Source organism: Pseudophryne corroboree, chromosome 6 (assembly GCF_028390025.1).
Source record: "Pseudophryne corroboree isolate aPseCor3 chromosome 6, aPseCor3.hap2, whole genome shotgun sequence".
In the NCBI taxonomy this organism is placed as follows: Eukaryota; Metazoa; Chordata; class Amphibia; order Anura; family Myobatrachidae; genus Pseudophryne; species Pseudophryne corroboree.
Window position 1 is genome coordinate 581,690,968 of NC_086449.1, and position 7,762 is coordinate 581,698,729.

Sequence of the window (7,762 nt, forward strand, 5' to 3'; positions counted from 1 at the left end):
CTCTACTACCATACCACGTTGCCAGCGCCCGATCTCGTCTGATCTTGGAAGCTAAACAGCGTTGGGCCAGGTCAGTATCAGGAAGGGAGACCACCTGTGAATACCTGGTGTTGTAGATTAGGATTTTCCTCACTTATGTGATAGCAACACCAACAGCAGTATCACCACTTTTTTCTATCCAGTAATCTCTAAGACCTATGGTCACTGGCACTGCCGTGATGCTCATTTAATTTTTCTCCATTTTTCATTGTCTCGAATCCAGATAGGTGCATGCCAATTTTCTGTATTGCATTTAGAGGAGTGACTTCTGATCATTACCCTAATCTCCTATAAGCCAAAGAGTATAGCCTGATATATTTTCGTGTCTTGACCACCCCGTGGTTCCATTAATACAGCAAGTCTGTACTGGTCAAGGGGAACGGGTGTACGACCAATTAATGTCTACAACCCTACCACACACTCTTTACCGATAAGAGACCAGAACATTTTATTTATCAAGATGCCTTCTATCTTGCATTTAGAAGGATAGATCTCAGGGAAGAACTTTATATCGTAAAAAGCTAATAAAAGTTATGTTTTAAATATTTCATCTCAATTATCATATCAAATTTACTTCTTCTACAAGAGTGCGCCCACACAAGAGCCTTCTTTTTTCTCCCCATTTTCCAAAGTTTGCATACTTTCTGGCTCTGGGTGCACCACCAACGAGGACAGAATTAACATTTATACGTATATATTTGTATACACAATATTGAAAGGGCTATTTTTGCCCCTTCTCTCCCTTATTTATTAAGGGTAAAAAATATACTGTCCAAATTTGGTTTCTTTTTCCTAATTTTAGCATTATTCTTACTCAGTCAATCCGGTGCCGGATCGCCCTAGGTTTCTATACAGTATTTTCTACTGTTGCAAAAACAGTCTCTGATCCTTGGCACGGTCTTTCATTACTATCTCACTATATGATAACGTCTTCCTTCCCGGATCTGTCCATTTTAGCAGTAACATTTCCACTCAATCTTTTGTAACAGTCTTTATTATGACCACTTTTTCACTTAAAGCGGAGCTAACAAAACGACAAAACCCGGAGACTTTTGGTGATTTCTTCTCAGAAAACTTTGAAGAATCCCCCACTGACTCTGACTGGAAGACTACTTTTTCGAGATTACAAAAAAGTTTGCAGAAAAGGACTCGCCTATCGTGGGACGTTACCACATTACAGAACTACATCAAACACAAGATCGTGCCCCGGGGGTTGAGACCCAAAATATTCCCCTCTTTTCCACTGGCTACGGAGAATTTGAAGACAGAGTGGGAGGCAGCACTCTTGAAGTGCTCCCACGAGTTATTACATCTTCTGGTCAAACATGACACACTACTCATAGATCAAGTGGAAAAAGAAATAGAGGAATTGGGTCATAACTTAGAAATTTGGGAAAAAGATTTGTCTTTTCAGACAGCTTTTGAGAAACACCAAAAAGAACTAAAACTATATGAACAAACAATAGTAGATCGTAAGCGGAACAAATTTATCAGGGACAAACGAGATTTCTCACGTGGGGACATCTTCAGGTGGAATTCCATACCCCAGAGCAGGAATCGAAGACAGAGGGACGACTCGACTTTCTCAGAATTCGAATCCTCTAATAGTGGAGATTCATCCAGTGAAACTTCAGACAACGCCAGATTCAATCAAGGAGAAGGAGAATTTTCCCCACGTTTTTTAGGCCAGGGTTCGAAACAAAGAGGCCGGGACAAAAATCAAGGAAAACCCGGCGGGGGGGAAAGAAGAGGCGACAGACGCAACCCCGATTGGGACACATCGAAGACCGCCAGGTATCCGGCCCGACAGAGGAAGACCTTACGATAACTCACCCGTCTTCATCCTCCTTACAGGTCATAAACCTATCTGGTAGATCCCTCTCACCTGCACACATGGATGTTTTGGCCAAAGGCCTTTCTTTCTCACCCTCTAGATCATTCAACAGATTTTCCTGGGAGAAAGATCTTAGATTATTTGGCAGAAAACTCCTTCTAAAAAAGTTCTTTGCAAAACACCGTACAATACATGACAGTGATAGTATCACAGATTTATCCCCTGACGAACTTCAAACAGTCCAAGCCCTGGAGGACCTATTAGTGGAATCAAACACACTAGATAGCATTCCTTGCCGACCCAAATGTAAACCCAAGTCTTCATTTTTCCCACCCGACAATACCAGCCCGGAAATTAGGGTGTTTCTTAACAGGGTGTCGAAAGAATTTGACGATATTTACGTCCGAATTAAAACTACCCATCAATATCCATCTAGAAATCTCAACTTCCAAGAAAGGAAAGCATTACGTGAGATGGAAACATGGCGAGACGTAATTATCAAACCTTCGGACAAGGGTGGCAACATTGTTTTATGGCCGTTAGAGATGTATATCACGGAAGCACATAGACAATTGTTCAACCCCCTTTGCTATCAAAAACTTCTCAACGACCCCACTAAAAGGTTCCAAAAAGCCTATACCTCTTTGATACAAGAGGCTGCCACACAGGGAACCATTACAAAACAAGAAGCAGCATATCTGACTGTCCAAAATCCAAGAACTCCGACTTTTTATCTTCTACCGAAGATTCATAAAGACATCCAGGTGCCACCAGGTAGACCGATAATGTCGGGTAATGGAGGACTTCTGGAACAGCCGAGTCGATTTCTAGATTTACACCTACGTGATTTCGTTCTTGACTTACCATCTTATTTACAAGATACTGCCGACCTACTGCGAAAGATTCACGACATCCATTTTGAGGATGACTTCCTTCTAGTGACCCTAGATGTTGAGGCACTTTACTCTAGTATCAACCATCATCAAGGTTTGTCTGCAGCCAAATTCTTTTTGGACCAAATTGGTTCTAATGACTTCTCTGATTTTCTTTTACAGTTACTCACTTTTGTTCTCTCCAAAAATTATTTTGTTTTTCAAGACCAATTTTTCTTACAAATTAGGGGAACTGCTATGGGGGCAGCATGTGCACCTACATATGCAAATCTCTTTTTAGGGTGGTGGGAGCACTTTCACGTGTTCAACACCCGTAATGAAAAATACACGACACACATAATACTGTGGCTAAGATACATCGATGATGTCTTTTTGATTTGGAATGGAAATAAGAGCCTGCTCTTGGAGTTCATTCAGATTCTTAATCAAAATGAACTCAACATTACTCTGACACACTTCATCAGCCCAACAAGAGTACCATTCTTAGATCTTAGTATTTACAAATCCAATGCAGGCTTCCTAGAAACGGAATTATTTCGCAAGGAGACTGCAACTAACAGTCTCCTTCACCAAACAAGCTCTCATTTTCCGCCCACCGTGGAAAACATCCCCAAAGGGGAATACTTACGCCTGAGACGTAACTGCTCAGAAGATTCCACTTTCAAAACCAAGAGTTTGGAACTTACTAACCGTCTCCTAGATAGAGGCTACAGCAGACGCTCACTCAAACGGGCATACACTGCCACTGCAGCAACCAGGAGAGAGAGTCTGATTTTTGGCAAGAAAAGTAAGAGTACTGAGCAGGAAGATACCGTTCGCTTCATTGGAACTTTTTGTCCTGAATGGAGGAAGCTGAAGGGAGCAATAACCAGACATCTCCCCATCTTACAACTGGACCCAGAATTGGCACCCCTCTTTGACTCTCCACTACAAATGAGCTGGCGCAGATCAAAAAATATGAAAGACCATCTAGTGCACAGCCATTTGATTTCCTCAAATACCAAAAAACCTTCTATCACAGGTTCCTTCCCTTGCGGCCATTGCAAATCATGCCCTCAAATCCTGCAAACCAACACGGTCATTGACAGGTTTGACCAGCTGGTCAAGTTACAACACTTTTTTAACTGTAACACGCAGGCGGTGATATATTGCATAACTTGTGAGTGTAATCTAAAGTATGTAGGCATGACTACACGCAAATGGAAGGAAAGAATATTAGAACATCTTGGCAACATCCGCAATGCCTCCAGAGATCTTAACCGAATGAAACAGCTTACATCAGTAGCGAGACATTTCAACTTTGTCCACAAAGGATCCATCAAAGGGTTCAAGACCTTCTGCTTAGATCGAGTACATCTTGGAATACGGGGAGGAGACATAACCAGAGAACTATTCAAAAAGGAGAGTGAATGGATCTTCCGCTTAAACAGCCTGAAACCTTTCGGTCTCAATGAGACCATCAATTACGGAGTTTTTCTGTAAAGAATGTCTCACCTGTTTTTCACCTGTCATTTACATTCTTTAGAATAATAACCACATTTTTATCCAATTTTATCCTAGTAGCTTACCCGCACACATGCACTTTCTTTGCATGTATATTTTAATTTCATTTTATTTTATTATATAACAAAAAAATCTTTTTACCTTGAGTTACATCTACAATACACTTTGACACTATGTCACATCTCTTCCTTATACATTTATAACTTTTCACAACCATCCACTACTCACCCTCCACACACCCCCCCATACTGCCCCACTCCCCATTTTCTTACATATACCTACGGGTTTCACTCCCCCTCCCCCACAACACCAATCAACCCTCACCATTAACACTTCTCACTCCACACATCAGCTCCCCACCCCTATCTCCCAACTGTCATAACCACCACAAAACCATTCCCCCTCCCCCCCCCCCACCCCCGCCAAACCCCTCCCTCCCCAAACCCCCCCCCCCTCATATCCCTCTCCTCCATTTCCTACAATACAACCCCCCCCCCCCCGAACTACTCCCCTACTAACCTACACCCTTCTTCCCACCTACTTCCTCGGCCCCCCCGCACTAACAGCAATCAAGGCATACATACCTCCCACCCCAATGTAATGTTGTGTTGTTTTCTTGTTCACTGTACACTTTTTCCAATGTTCTAATACAGCAATAATGTCTTTTCCCAAATCACACCAATCCCACCTCTAATATGGCATTCACTATCTCGTGATCCTCCAACTCCTACATTCACCATCCACTCACTATTGCTCGTCTCAGGCACGTCTATTTTATCCCCCATGCAAGTTTCATATATACTTTTTCTTTAATCATGTCGTTCCCATTACCATCAAATTGCAACTTTTTTACTTTTACAGCTAAGCATTTTAACTTCATTAATTTAGGCACTTGCCATCAACTTATGTCACATTATTCCCAAATCCATAATGGGGATTTCACGACTTTATTTTGCTCTCAGTCCTCCGGGCATGTTGTTACAGCTCCGCCACTGCAGTCTCTTAGCAACCGCCCACACAAACAGTAACTACAACTGTTATTATTCCCACATCCAATATGGCGTCCGCGATCTCGCGACGTTTGATTACCTTCAGCCTTCCGGATCTGTCGTCACTATTGCGGTCTCCTAGCAACCGCTCACACGGGCGATCTCGCGATGTGTGATTACCTTCAGGATCAGTCGTTACTATTGCGGTCTCCTAGCAACCGCCCACACGGGCAGATTACATCTGTCACACGACACCTCCGGATTGGACAGCTCTACCTTTGGCGGACATAAAAGACCGCTCCCCACACCGGACTATACGGAACCCGGAAGTGAACAAGCCTTAGGGCGAAACGCGTCTTCCGCATCCAGAAAGGGGGTCTCGTCGACACAACCTCATCTTGGCATCAGCCACATCTATCTTCTTGCTCTTTTTGGCTTTCTTATCTCCCTGGTGAAACCGTAAGCCCCACTATCCTGTGGCTGTATGCCACGGATAGCAACCTCCACTGCAAACCTCAGCAGAACTGCTTTAGATTATCTCACATTTAATGTGTATTACAGTGGTAACCGATCAGGGGTCTCTATTATTATATATTTAGCATCTAGCCCTGTGTTTGAAATCTAGCAGCAAATATCCCAGGTTTCACCAGTTAATGCATATGATTAACATATACCTGTTATTTTTCAGAGTGTGTTTGCTCTTATCTCTTCCTATTTTCTGCCTCCTCAGCAAACATATGTATGAATATAAATAGCATATACCTATCATGTGTTAAGCATTTAACATCCTGTCTGAAGGCTAATATCCTATGACTTATCAGTTAATGCATATGGATAACAGATATATATGTGTGCAGTTTTGGGTGAATTTGACATGTTAGCACATAATTTGACAGACTCCAAACCTCCTCTTGAGATTCAAATAATTGTGTTAATAGCGTGACTTCGTATTCACCTTGTTTATTCAGTATTCCTTGTCAATTACTGTCTGTTTGGACAAACCATAATATACAAGCAGTCAGGGATTTCTTTGACTGTAATTAACAGTGCCATTTTTGACAACTTCATCTTCTTAAGATCACCAATTTTCGTGGACTCTCATTCACGATTTCCGGTACTTTGCACCACGTGAGTGGGAATTTTGGAATCGGATCTAACGTGAAAAGCAGATCCACACATTTCCACGATTCTTCTTCAATAACTTTTCTGTCGGTCCTAAATTTCAACATTCCTAAATAGGTGCACTCTCATTGGTGTTCACATAAAACTCTCTACTACCATACCACGTTGCCAGCGCCCGATCTCGTCTGATCTTGGAAGCTAAACAGCGTTGGGCCAGGTCAGTATCAGGAAGGGAGACCACCTGTGAATACCTGGTGTTGTAGATTAGGATTTTCCTCACTTATGTGATAGCAACACCAACAGCAGTATCACCACTTTTTTCTATCCAGTAATCTCTAAGACCTATGGTCACTGGCACTGCCGTGATGCTCATTTCATTTTTCTCCATTTTTCATTGTCTCGAATCCAGATAGGTGCATGCCAATTTTCTGTATTGCATTTAGAGGAGTGACTTCTGATCATTACCCTAATCTCCTATAAGCCAAAGAGTATAGCCTGATATATTTTCGTGTCTTGACCACCCCGTGGTTCCATTAATACAGCAAGTCTGTACTGGTCAAGGGGAACGGGTGTACGACCAATTAATGTCTACAACCCTACCACACACTCTTTACCGATAAGAGACCAGAACATTTTATTTATCAAGATGCCTTCTATCTTGCATTTAGAAGGATAGATCTCAGGGAAGAACTTTATATCGTAAAAAGCTAATAAAAGTTATGTTTTAAATATTTCATCTCAATTATCATATCAAATTTACTTCTTCTACAAGAGTGCGCCCACACAAGAGCCGGATTCTGCCCTGTACCTGCTATCCTGCATCCATTCCTACTCCATGTCCTAGTCTTGCCGTTGCCCTCCAGTTACTCTTGTGTCTGGTACTGATCCATGTCCAGGCTCCTGTCAAGTCTCTGTTAATATAACCTGCCAGCTCTGGTTCTGTGTATCCGTGGTTACCAACAGCAAAGTTCATTCACTCCACCCGTGCCTGTAGTCGCAAGTCTGCAGCATTTCCAGTACATCTGAACCTGTACTCAAGTTACAGCTTAGCCACTGTGTGTTATTGCAGACACACAGTTCATCCAACAAGTATCTCTACAGCTAGGCTCATGCTGTCAGCACTCTGCTTGCAATCCCTGAACACACCAAGAACCTGATTGTTTCCAGCAGTTAACCATCGCCTGGCTATGTTCACCTACTACTACATACCCTCCAAAATTTTACACATAAAAATCGGTACAAATTAGTAAAGGGGCGTGGTCAAAGGTAAATGGGGATGTGGCCACGCCCTGTTTTCTATACTTTCAATGGAAATTTGGAGAGTCAAAAATCGGTACAGACCATAAAAAAAGGTACTGTACCTGCCAAAAAGGTACAGTTGG

The 7,762-nt window shown here is 42.4% G+C and overlaps 2 pseudogenes; both read left to right on the forward strand.

Annotated features, from left to right (window-relative positions):
- On the forward strand, window positions 1-119 carry LOC134937880 (5S ribosomal RNA; annotated as a pseudogene).
- Window positions 120-6,527: 6,408 nt separating this feature from the next.
- On the forward strand, window positions 6,528-6,646 carry LOC134937881 (5S ribosomal RNA; annotated as a pseudogene).
- Window positions 6,647-7,762: the final 1,116 nt, after the last annotated feature.